The sequence below is a fragment of the Pinus tabuliformis genome, chromosome 7 (assembly GCF_031772625.1).
Source record: "Pinus tabuliformis cultivar Carrire ecotype Pingquan chromosome 7, CPIR1, whole genome shotgun sequence".
Lineage (NCBI taxonomy): Eukaryota > Viridiplantae > Streptophyta > Pinopsida > Pinales > Pinaceae > Pinus > Pinus tabuliformis.
This window is the reverse complement of record NC_142293.1, coordinates 1,071,050,462-1,071,064,033: the sequence shown is the minus strand read 5'-3', so window position 1 is coordinate 1,071,064,033 and position 13,572 is coordinate 1,071,050,462.

Below are 13,572 nucleotides of genomic sequence, written 5' to 3'. Positions count from 1 at the left end.
CCATTTGTCCATTCTCACTCATTGCACCCTACAAAAGGCCTTTTCAGTATGCATCGCACCCCCCGTGTGTAGAAGGTGAGATGTGTTATCACCATAGAATTTTTGTTTCTAAGATTTGGAAAGTTTGCATTGTTTCTAGTCATAGTCTTATAGGTTTTGAGTCATCTCATCTCAATAAGTGTCATTCTCTTTTCAAAAAAAAAAGTTTCACAGCCTCATTCCATGTCCTGAAAGCCCCACCATGTGTTTTGACATCACTAAGATTCTAAAGGATTGGTGTTAGTCTTGTTCTAGTCTTTCCATGGTCGCTTTAGTGTCTAAGATTTAGAAAAGAGTCTTGTTGGTATGGTCAACTAGGGTCAAAACTCCATTCTTGCCCATCACTGGTCCCACATCACCTAAAATTCCATGTGTCAAACTTGTGTCAAGGTTTTCGTAGTGAAAAAACCACTCTAGGTGTTTTGATAGTGAAAAACCCAGAATTTTCACTGGCTGTGCTATGAAATCGGGGATTCTGAACTAGGATTTTTTGTAGCGCACTACAAAACCCCTGAAGCAGCAGGTTTCAGCATAAAAATTTTTGTTTTCAGCTTTTACTAGTCAACTTCCAAAAGGTCTCCTAAGCAACTGAGAACTCAATTTCAAAAACTGAAAGAGGCTTTTCTTCCTAACATAATAGAATACAAAAAAAGCTTTTTTTTTTCTTCAAATTCATTCTGAGGTGGGAGTAAGTTATGGTTAAACTTGGGCTATGAAACTGCTGTAGGTGCAGTTTCTCACAAACTAGAATCTTCCAGTTTGCATTGATATTCAAAGACAGTTTGTGGTCACAGGAAAAGGTATTTTGGAATTTTGAAGGAGCTATTTCTTCATCAACCCTCCAGCTACAATAACCTATCTCACTTTATTCATAAGTGTTTTCAGTTGGGAGATACTAATCTTTCTTTGAAACCCTAATTTTAGAGAACGATTTTTTACTGTTTTACACGTGTTTTTCAAGAACAGATTTTGAACAACTGGAGAAGTGTTTTAAAAAACCAGGAGAGGTTTTTGTTCTAGAAAACATGGAATACAAAAAAATCCTTCAGCTTTGTGAAATGTGTCATGTATGAGGAGATAAAGGCTTTGCCCCACATGCCAACATTCCAGGATCCTAAACCTAAAAACAGGGAAACATGTTCCCTAATTTCTAGGGTTTGTCATCAGCAGTCAAGTGATAACGTGGGAGGTTTCACCAAATTCGACTTCATGAGGTTAAAGTTGTCAAAGAATGCATTTAATGTTTAGTTGAGGTGGTTTAGTCATAATAAGGAGTTACACTCCTAGTTGTATTAGGTCACTAGGACTGCTAGTTAATAGCTAGTTGTAATTAATAGTTTGTTTTAAGTGTCAATAGGTGTCAAATTAGGAGGAATTCAAATTCCCCTCATGCTAGAGGAGGAATCTAAGTCTTGTAATGAACTATATATATTGGAGAAAATCTAATGTAACAAGGGTTGGAAATTTTTCAATGAACACTCATACTGTGCTTTTGTGTAAGACTGTGTTTTAATGTAATACAGTGATTTGGCTTTGCTCCTTAGGATTCAGAAAGAGTTCAATGTTTAAATTGTCCATATGGTTGCCTTCATCTCATTGCTTACAGTAGTATGAATGCATGATTACTTAGAACTCATTGGCTATGTTCTAACTTCCTTCATGTATTTGTAGAATGTGTCTTCCTACATATTTCTGATGTGTTACTGATATGTTGAACTCCAGATGCTCTGACTTCCATGTAAAGTTAATATTATTGTCATAATAAAGCATTTCTTGAATCCATAAGCCCAATGGATGTTTACTGATCATGTTCAACCATTCATATTTTTCTTTTGTTTCATAGAGTTAGCCATCTAATCTTTATCAAAATATTTAACTTAGTGAGAGAGCCCTCTCAAGTTGAGGAGGCTAAGCCTCGGCCAAAAGTTGGTTTGAAACAGTTACTCAAAGTCTTCCTGATCAGAAGACTATCAGGGGTCTGATTTTGTGATAACATATTGGTGCGTCTGCCAGGAGCCTGAAGTCTATTCATTCCCGAAATCAAGAAGCTGAACTTTTGAAGGTAGTAGGAGCTCAGACATCTTTTCGAGGCTGAAAAACTACCTTGGAGACTCCACACATCAAATAAAAAATTGGAAGGTGACTCCACTGCTAGAAGATCAGTAGCTTGATGAAGTTTCAAGATGAGTTCTATTGAAAGAATGAATGCCAGGTATGCCCCTATGAATCGGTCTCACATCCCTAGTTTTCCAAATCCTATGCCAAAGGTTGATTGGTTAGAGGATCTTCCAATATTCAAAAATGAAAAGAAATACAATGCTGCTCTTCATTTGGTTAGGTTCCATATGCATGTATGTAGTCTTAAGGTTTAGTTCCCTGAAGATTGTCTAATGAGGATGTTTATGACCACTTTAAAAGGAAAAGCATGGTCTTGGTCTAAAAGCTTGGAAAATGGTTCATTATATTCTCTTGCTGATTTCCATGATGTATTCTATGACATGTATAAAGAGTGTCATCCCTACTTATTGCTGGTCAAATATTGCTGTAAACATTCTATGAGTTTTATTCAATATTTGGAGGATTGTTATGATGATGATGAGTTTATGGATGAAGAAATTTTAGAGGCTCTTCATAACAATACATTTCAACACCAAGAAGAAAGTGTAACATCCCATGAAAATCAGCAGGGGTTTACTTATGAAAATCATATTACATCCTTTGAGATTGATGTAGAGATGCAGCAAACTTGCCAGTCTTTTGATCATAAAGATTATGAAAATGATTACAAACACCAAGAAGAAATGCTCGAAGAAACTTTTTATAACCCTCAGGCAAAGGAAAAGGTTGTTCATTTTTGTAATTCCTTGCAGTAGCTTACATCAAAGAATGATCATAATAATGAGGAAAATTACATTGGTTGTGGGAATCATTCAGAAAAACAGTTGGATAGCATATCAAATAAATGTTGTGTAGCTAAGGATCAGTTGTTTGATGATATAGAATGTTATGAGAATCATCAAACTAACCATGTGTTTTTTGACCCTATAGCTGACTACATGGAAAATATTTACTGTTCAGGCTTCCAGTTATATTTTCATCTTGAAGAACAGTTACACCTCATGCTGTCTTGGTTATTTCAGTATCTGGTTTACTTTTGCTTCAAGCATAGTCAAGAGCTTCAAGTGTTAGATCAGATCAACGACTGGCTTCATTGGAAGTTTCATGTTCCTTTAGCTACAAGTGGAGATTGTAGCTGATAGGGTAGGTAGGAATGTGAAAATAAGCTCAGGTAGGTTGATTGAGAATCTATTTCAGTAGGTGCAGTATTGAATTCTTCTTTTAGAAATCATTAAAGGTTTGAGGAGCAAATTGGGCAGAAGTTCAGAGTTTTATTCTAAAATATGGATAGCAACACTAGAGCTACAAGTTCTTAGTATACCACAAGGGCACACTATCCCTAGTGGAGCCATAGCTATCACCCTAAAATTTTTGCTTCTAAGCTTTGGAAAGATTGCCTTGTTTCTAGTCATAGTATTATAGGTTTTGAGTCATCTCATCTCAATAAGTGTCATTCTCTTTTCCAAAAAAGAAAGTTTCACAACCTCATTCCATGTCCTAAAAGCCTCACCATGTGTTTTGACATCACAAGATTCCAAAGGATTGGTGTTAGTCTTGGTCTAGTCTTTCCATGGTCACTTTAGTGTCTAAGATTTAGAAAAGAGTCTTGTTGGTATGGTCAAATAGGGTCAACACTCCGTTCTTGCCCATCACTGGTCCCACATCACCTAAAATTCCATGTGTCAAACTTGTGTCAAGGTTTTTGTAGTGCAAAACTCACTCTAGGTGTTTTCGTAGCACCAAACCCAGAATTTTCACTGACTGCACCACGAAATCGGGGATTCCAAACTAGGAGTTTTTGTAGTCCGCTACGAAACCCCTGAAGCAGCCTGTTTCAGCATAAAAATCTATGTTTTCTCCTTTTACTTGTCAACTTCCAAAAGGTCTCCTGAGCAACTGAGAACTCAATTTCAAACACTGAAAGAGGATTTTCTTTCTAACATACTAAAATACAAAAACCTCTTTCATTTTCTCCAAATTCGTTCTGAGGTGGGAATAATTTATGGTTAAACTTGCGCTACGAAACTGTTGTAGGTGCAGTTTCTCACAAACAAGAATTTACCAGTTTGCACCTGATATTCAAAGACAATTTGTAGTCAAAATAAAAGGTATTATGGAATTTTTAAGGAGGTTTTTCTTCATCCACTCTCCAAATAAAATAACCTATCTCACTTTCTTCATAAGTGTTTTCAGTTGGGAGATACTAAGCTTTCATTGAAACCCTAATTTCAGAGAACGGACTTTTCCTGCTTTACATGTGTTTTTCAAGGATAGATTCTGAATAGTTGGAGAAGTGTTTTAAAAAAATAGGAGAGGTTTTTGTTCTAGACAAAATGGAATACAAAAATCTCCTTCAGTTTCATAAAATGTGTCATGGATGAGGAGATAAAGGCTCTGTCCCACGTGCCAACATTCAAGGATCCTAAACCTAAAAACAGGGAAACATGTTCCCTAATTTCTAGGGTTTGTCATTAGCAATCAGGTGATAACATGGGAGGCTTCATCAAATTCAACTTCATGAGTTTAAAGTTGTCAAATAATGCATTTAATTTTTAGTTGAGGTGGTTTAGTCATAATAAGGAGTTACACTCCTAGTTGTATTAGGTCACTAGGACTGCTAGTCAATAGCTAGTTGTAATTAATAGTTTGTTTTAAGTGTCAATAGGTGTCAAATTAAGAGGAATTCGAATTCCCCTCATGTTGGAGGAGGAATCTAAGTCCTGTAATGAACTCTATATATTGGATAAAATCTAATGTAATAAAGGTTGGAAATTTTTCAAAGAACACTCATACTGTGCTTTTGTGTAAGACTGTGTTTAAATGTAATACACTGATTTGGCTTTGCTCCTCAGGATTCAGAAAGAGTTCAATGTTTAAATTTTCCATATGGTTGCCTTCATTTCATTTCTTGCAGTATTATGAATGCATGATTACTTAGAAATCATTGGCTATGCTCTAACTTCCTTCATGTATTTGTAGACTATGTCTTCCTACATATTTTTGATGTTTTACTCATATGTTGAACTCCAGATGCCCTGAATTCCATGTAAAGTTAATATTATTGTCATAATAAAGCATTTCTTGACTCCATAAGCCCAATGGATGTTTACTGATCATGTTCAACCATTCATATTTTTCTCTTGTTTCATAGAGTTAGCCATCTAATCTTTATCAAAATATTTAGCCTAGTGAGAGAGCCCTCTCAGGTTGAGGAGGCTAAGCCTTAGCCAAAATTTGGTTTGAAATAGTTACTCAAAGTCTTCCTGATCAGCAACCTATCAGGGGTATGATTTTGTGATAACAAGATGCATCGCACCCTGACCATGGAGTAGTCAGTATGGTCTAGTTTTGGCCAGTTCTGAGTGGTTTTTTAGGTGGAACTTTTGGGAAATGATGTAATCAGTTGACCATGATCCTTTAGGGCATGAAACAACACTTTTAGGGGTTAAAGAGCCCTTGGTTTATGGACATATGAGTTTGGGGTTGCAGTGCCCAAATATGTCTATAACAGTTGCCCCCTAAAGCATGAGGTCGTAAATCTTTTGATGTCGGGTGAAATGTTTTATCATGAGGATCTGACGTATTCGAACTAGAGGGTGACCTGTATAAGATACAATACAATACATCATCATCATATTATTTTCATGACCTAGCTGAGGCAGGCATTCCCATGCTCAACTTTATAAATTCATTTTCATGTGCACAGGACAGACGATCGTCTGCTGTTGCAAACTAGTGATTCTTTGCATGAAGAGTCATCTTCCCTGGCTTAAATGACTATCTGTGTAGCTTCTGTGTACAATTGATGTCTTAAGTTTCCTGAATGTATCGCAGCCTGGATGCATGAAACTAGATCCAGGGTCTTCAAACTCATTCAATCTTCGCCCGATATACAAGTCAATCCATGTGAAAAGATGTTCTGAAGTTGAATATGGAAAGACATTGCCTGATTACCAGCCAATAATGTAAGTTGTTAATAGGTGCGAGAGGAGTCATCGATAATGATAATGACCCTCAAGGTACTATAGTACAATTCATGTGGTGTGAATATATGAGTCGTTGTCGAACACCACATAAAATCTTTCAGTCGAAGGTCATTGATGTAAACCTGTCGCCGGAAGTGCGAAACTTGCCATTGAGGCATGCAAGCTTCAAAGTACTGAAAGAGTTGTTTCTAAGTCAACTTCTTGGATAATCAGCTGATGTCGACAAGAAGTGACCCATCGTATGAGCGCCTTGATGTATCCCAAATCTACGACACGAAATGAAGAAAATGATTTTTCTGGAGGTGAAAACGATCTAATGATACAAGGTTTAGGAGTGGCGGTCATGAAAAATGAAGGGTGAAGGTATTGCAGTGGATGAGGCATTTGCTGGATGGTAAATTCTCTTAGTGACTTCTCTTGAACATGTCAGTGACACTAATATGCATTGGTCGCATTAACCCCATGGATGGTATGGAGGACCAATGGTGATGTGACCAGTGAAGGGAATAACCCAACCCAACTCAATCATGGTGATGGAGTGAAAGTTTCATGTTCAAGAGCCACCTGCTACCAATAAAATTCTTCAAGTTTTCTTCCCTTTTTCCCCAGTCATTGCTGACCAGTACCTCTTTATTTTTTTTAAGCTTGAGGAGGAGAACATATGCTTGGTGTATAATTTTCCCTTCGGGAAAACTTGTCGCTATGTTTTAGCAAGCCTAGCGACAGTGAAACTCATTCTTGTCTGGATGGACAAGTTTGTCACTATTCTTTTAACAATTTTAATGACAAAGATAACTTGGTCCTTTTCATGTTTAGAGAGTTTGAACATGGATGAAAAGGAAACTCTAACATTCCTTTTTCGTAGTATAATCCCTCAAGTCTGAAAAAGTATAAAATAATGTGAAAGGGATGACTTTTCGATTGCTTTAGCGAGCTGAAAAAGAAAAGCGCTCGATCTTTTTGTTTGACAATCCATCAGGTCGAAAAAGATTAAAATATATTGGAGGGATAATGCTTCTCCTTACTTTAACAAGCTGGAAAGGCCCATAGCTCCACAATCTTTTTATATTTAATGAGTCTAAAAGGAGTTTAAAAGTGACTCGTTTTTTGAGGAACGAGCGGTATTTTCGGGTAGCAATTGGTTCCAGGTAAGTTTGGAACTTCTCAAAACATGGCAGTGTGAAGAGAGTGGCAATCTGAATAACTCATCGCAATTGTTCCTCAAAAGGGTAAACAATCAAGTGGAAGTGTATGATTGGCCAAATGAATGGAGGTAATGGTAGGAACACAACCAAGGTTCAAAAAGGTTGATAGCAAGGCGATCACAAAGGTTATTTACCAAAGGTGGATTCATTTTTTAATGAGCTTGAACCAAGAGAAACTTTTCTTAGTGGCAGGTTTATTTTTTTAATGCGCTTGAACCTTGCGGGAACATTGCTCTTTGGCAGGTTTATTTTTTATCGAGACTGAACCTTGCGGAAACATTGCTCTTTGGCAGGTTTATTTTTTAACGAGCTTAAACCATAGGAAACATTTCTCTTTGGCGGGTTTATTTTTTAATGAGCTTGAACCTTGCAGAAACATTTCTCGTGGTAGGTTTATTTTTTAACGAGCTTGAACCTTGCCGAAACATTTCTCGTGGTAGGTTTATTTTTTAACGAGCTTGAACCTTGCGGAAACATTGCTCGTCTTTCTTTTTATGTAAGCTAGAAATGACCAAACTAAAAATCTAGAAAACTAAAAGGTTACAAAATGAAATTGGTCAATTTTTCTGGCATAAAATGATTTGCATGCCCCCAGGCATCGAGAAAAGGAGAGTCTCTAGGTAACCATATGGAAGTCATTGTAGTTATGTAGGATTTTTTTTGTCAGCAGAGCCAACGAAACACTCCCTTGGCTTTGTCCATCAAATATGCAAAGGTGAATGGTGTGAGATAGCACTTCCAATCACATAACCTATAAGAAAACCTATCTTTTTAGCTAGTTTCATCTCAAAATAGGCAAGGGTGCATGCCCCCTAAGCTTCGTGATATTCACCAGATTACTTGCGGTAATTAGGTGGATGGAATGAAGGTTGAAGAGACACTCTTGACACAAAAGGACCATTTAGGGATGATGTTTGACTTGAAGCTATGTTTGAACCAAGAAATGAAAGCTAGTCAACAGTGACAATTTTGCCTTCATGCGGGAAACACATCACTCAAAAGAGTGTTGAAACAATAGCTTCCATGTTGTAAACATAGTCATGTCCAAGGAGTAGATTGTAATCTAATGGTCCTTAGACTACCATCACATTCAAGTGAATGTTTTTCCTTCTCAAAGTTATGGGTAACTTAGGAAGGATCCCTAACGGTCAATTGGTTCCTTTATTAAATCCTGATAAATTCTATGTATCAGGCATAAGCAATGGTGAACCAAGCGCTTTCCAAGCAGCTTAGGAAAGGATACTCTCTAAAGACCCTTTATATATGATAGTGCCAGACACAATCATTTTGTAAACTTGTAATATGATTTGGAATGGTACATTAGAAGGAAGGCGAGATCTTTCTAGTCGATTCCAATCAAAGGAAGTGACTAGACTGCTTAGAGGGGTTACCAAATAAACGGTTGAATTAAGGTCACTTGAATAATATTCTTTGTTATCTTGAAGGTGGGAACGATGGTGGTAATATTCCCATGGCATCTTTGCTATCATCATCGACTGAATGATTCCTTCATCTGTAGAATGTATATGAGACCAAGGATCGGAAGAGGTACCATACTCTAGAGACCTATCTATCCAAACACTTGCTGAGTGTTGATTTGGGTTCACCACCTAGGCCTAGAAAATTGATTTGCTACAAAGATTCTATGGGGCTTGGGGGAAACACCTTGCGACGATCCACACTATCAAAATGGTTAGAGTTCTTCTTAATCTTTGATGATGTAGAAGATATCATATGACAAGTTTCCACTGTGGCCACATCTGCCAGATTTCTTGGAGGTGGGAGGGAAAAAGTACCCATTAAGGAAGAGTCTTTTAGGAGACCTACTCCGATATTTTGAAGTGATTGAGAACTTCCATGGATCAATGGAATGCTTCTAGTAGCTTGATAACTGTTGGGGGAAAAGGTCAGTTGGTCAACGATTGTATTCCACCTTGGAAGGGAAATGAAATATTTCCAAAATATGTTGACACAATGGTGGCCATAGCATAAATCCATGGCCTTCCTAGTAAGATATTGTAGTCAAGGTTCCCATCGATGACCTCAACTTCAATTTATATTGTCTTTCCCCCCAGTTCCACTTGCAAGTTACTCAAAATCCCATATGGCATGTATGTTCTTCCATCGAATGCTTTTAATGTCGTCGATGATCGTGACAAGGGTGGTGAGCCTAAAGTTTTCCAGCAACTCATTGACATAACACAGGTAGATGCCTCCTCATCAATGATTTTTTGATGAACAGTTTTGTTGAGGGATTTTACCTGTATGAAGAAAGCGAGTTGGGCCGGTAATTGAGGTTCGTATCCTTTATGATTAAAGGCTGTTAGATTGGAATCCATTGGATCAATCCCACCTATCGCTGATAACAAAGCCTGGTTTTGGGAGGGGCAATTTTGTAGTACTTCAAGTGTCGACATAGTGGATGGCAATTGGGCTAGATCCTCCACTATATTATAATTCTATGCTGCTCAAGCACGAGGATTAAATGTCGATTTATGTACTACTCACTTAGGTGGTTTTATTGTTAATTCAGGAATGATTGGTTGAACAACTTCTGGCAAAGCTGTTGTCAAACTACTGGGTTGATCTGTAGCCTTGTTGTTCAACGACTATGGATTCCCATAATCTTTATTTCTTGTTGATATCAAAGCATCATTTTACTGTTTTGAGATGGATAGCATAAGCACTTGGGATGGGGAAGCACGATCAATAGCAACCAGATTAGTTTCTGGGTTTGGAAATGGATCAATCAATACCACTAAGGTATTTGAAGTCTTTAAAAACTTCGTGACCTCAACTCGATGTGGAAAATCTCTCATGTTATGGTCCTCATCACATATGAAACATGGCTAATTAGGTTTGTTTCGTCCAGTAGGGTTTCCATAAGATTTCTCAGGAGTCGAATCTTCCTGTTTCTTCTTTTTGTTTGTCCCTTTCTTCTTGCCCCATGGTTTCTTTGGATTTTTTCCCTTGTTAGTTGATAGGACATTAATCTCCGAGGCAAGAGGTTCTTCATCTGCTTTTTGACTAGAAACTGCACGGGCTTTTTTAGATGTAGCCTTTGCGGTTTTCGTGCTTGTGGTACCAATCATGCCATTGCCGGCATGAGTCCTTATTTGATTTAGGAGGGGGAGGAATGGAAAATTCTGGTCTAGAAGCGTCAGGAATTTTGTCGTAGAGTGTGCCATATTGAGTATAAATCAAGTCTAAATATTGTGCATGAGCAATGACTTGTTCTTCAGTGACAACTCCTCTCTTAGCCACATCCTCTATAATAGAGGGCAATAATGACTTTATAAACCATTCAGCTAAAAGCTGATCAGGAACATACATCCTTACCATTCGATGATGACACCACCACTCATGAATATGATCAGATATGTGAGTGGCTGTCATCTATTTAAAGTTGGTAAGGACATCTGTTTATGTTTCGTACCTTATGGGTAACTGAAAATGGGTTAAAAAGGTAGTGGTAAGGGTACCAAAGTTATCAAACGAAGCTCTAGGCAATTCAATATACCATTTTGCTGCCAGTGTTCGTTGAAAAAGGTGAAGCCTAATCGAATCATCATTCAAGGTGCTAGATGAGCACCACAAGTGGAAGGTCATTACATGATTCGATGGATCTTCACCTAGATTTCCATTGAATTTACGAATATTAGAGGGAAGTTTATGAGGAATCGTTGGCCTCCAAGGGGCGTAAGCAACTGGATCATTCGTTAGCTGGTTTAGATTTGGTAATTCTAGAGTTGCTACAAAAGGAAACTATTGATTCAGGTTAGGCAAAGCATACCCAGGATAAGATGGAATCGCCTGAGCACTAAAACTTTGCATACCAACATAATGCATTTGATTTTGGTAACTTTGATAAGGTTGATGGGCATAACCATTATAGTATGGTTGTTGATAACCTTTTTAAAAATGTGGTTGCCTGTTACTTACAAAGCCTTGTTGCTCAAGTTCTTGGTAAGATTGCTGGAATTGCGGTTGTTGATATTGTACCATCCATGGTTGTTGGACCATTTGCTGTTGTCCAATACTAGATGATTGACCAAGATGCAGGGTGATAATACCTATTTCAACCTGAGTCGTTCTAGGTAAAGAGGCACTAACCTGAGGTTGTGATTGAACCACGGAGACAAGAGGCTGTTGCATTGCAACCTGAGAGGCTTCAGGTTGACACACAACAGGTAGTGCTTGTACTTGCAATATAGTCACAATAGCAGGTGTAGTGGGAATATTCAACACAGGTTGGACTGGTTGCATTGAATATACAACCCTTCATTGTTGAGGTAGTATTGGTACCCAACTGTTGGATGTAATTCCAGTTTGACTTAAATTTTGTTGTAAACTCTCATATGGTTGTTCTCCAGGAGGGAACAATGAAAAGGCATAATGGCCCCCATATGGTGGAAATCCAGTGTTTAAAGGATATATTGGCCTTTGAAGACATACAGGATCAATTTGTTGAGTTTCAACATAATAAATACCAAATGAGACCCCGGATGAAGAAATAGGAATAGACCATGTCGTCGAAACAGTCCCTGAATGCACTCCAGCTGGCTGTTGATAACTAGCCGGGACAGATGGTATACTAAAAAACATTGTAGGAATGGCAGAAAGAAGCTCTGTCGTAGCTGTGTCAGTTGACACAGACCTAGATGTTGATGGTTGCTCAGACATATTTATTCTATCCAAAAGCTTTCCTAGCAATTCGATAGGAACTTGCAATGAAGGATGATTAAAAGAACAAACTTCTGTAGTAGAAGGATATAAGTGGAACCCAGTTCTAAAATGTAATGGAGTACTGGATGGAAGATCCTCTACTATCTCTTCTATGGAAATCAGTCTAGGTGGAAGAGGTAGATTGTTAGATGTGTAAAATATTTCTGGAGCCAAAGAAGGTATAGCTTCTGTAGTAATAGATACTGGAGGAGTGGCACCTTCTGAATTCTGGAATTCAACTTCCAGATGTTCAGGTAAGTGAACTTTAGTCTCTGGTTCAATTCTAAATGGATTTGTCTCAAGTATAAAAGTGCCTACCATTACACTAGGATCAGTGCTAATGTCCTCTTGTAACCGTGGATCTTCTTTTGTAAACGCAGATGTACCAAAAATGATCAGAGTAACTATAGTCTCTGACGATGTTGAAACACAAGTTTCAAATAAATCAGGTGAATTGGACTTAGTTAAAAGAGACCATTTTGCTCGGAATGGTTTCGTCTCTAGAGTCAAAGACGGTTAACTCGCTAGTCTTCACGAATGACGGGGTTTTGATTGACTTGCTTCCACAATTGCGGATTACTTGATCAACTCAAAATTAAAAGGGAAAAAGTTATTCCGAATTAAATAAATTTTAATACATTTTGATGCAACTTTGCTTTTTCAATTTTTAAGAGTCGATAAAAAGCTAAAGGTGACTCTAGTCGCCTTCGATTTTTAATGAGATTGAAGCGACAAGTGCTCAGATGGACCTTTTCTTTTAAGGAATCGAAAAGGAATGAAAGTGACTACTCTAGAAATCTAAACAGAGGGATTACCAAACTAATCGCAAAACTGCAAAGTACACCATGGTGATAAATGATAGAGAAATTGCCAAGGACTTATGTACGGTAGTCAATCTTCCTGAATGTTGTGTTTAGTGCATTGCGATCGATAGGGCAGTGGATATAACTTCCTAAGGATAAAGGATATCAGCCTATTGTGGTCTCCCAATATATACTCGACAGTACGGGGAGCACAAGCCTGTACTGGCACTTGTCGTATCAAAGAGGAGGAATCACCGAACCTTCGATGAAAATGATAGTCACCAGGTTTTACAATGTCGGAACACGTCTCTAGCCTAGACTTCTAGATGTGTTGCGTTAGGTTATAAAGCGTTTTTATGTTCATTGAGATTTATTTTAGAGTTGATCTTGCTTAGAATTTTGTCTTTCAAGGTTCACCACATGATGTAGATGTAAAATTCCTAAATATGCAATCTAAAATGATAAAAAATCGGTTATTTTGTTTTAGCAATGAAAATCCTAGCTACTAAGGAAAGAAGAGTACAATTCTTTCAACATAGAGCAAAGAGAACACACTAAATGCACTTTTCCTAAATCATCTTTCGCACAGATTCTAAATGCAAATGCAAATGCATGTATTTGTATTCCATTTCCTTAATGTGAGAATGCTCAAAAGGAAAACTAAGTACATATCTGAACTATTTTCTTCAAAGCGAC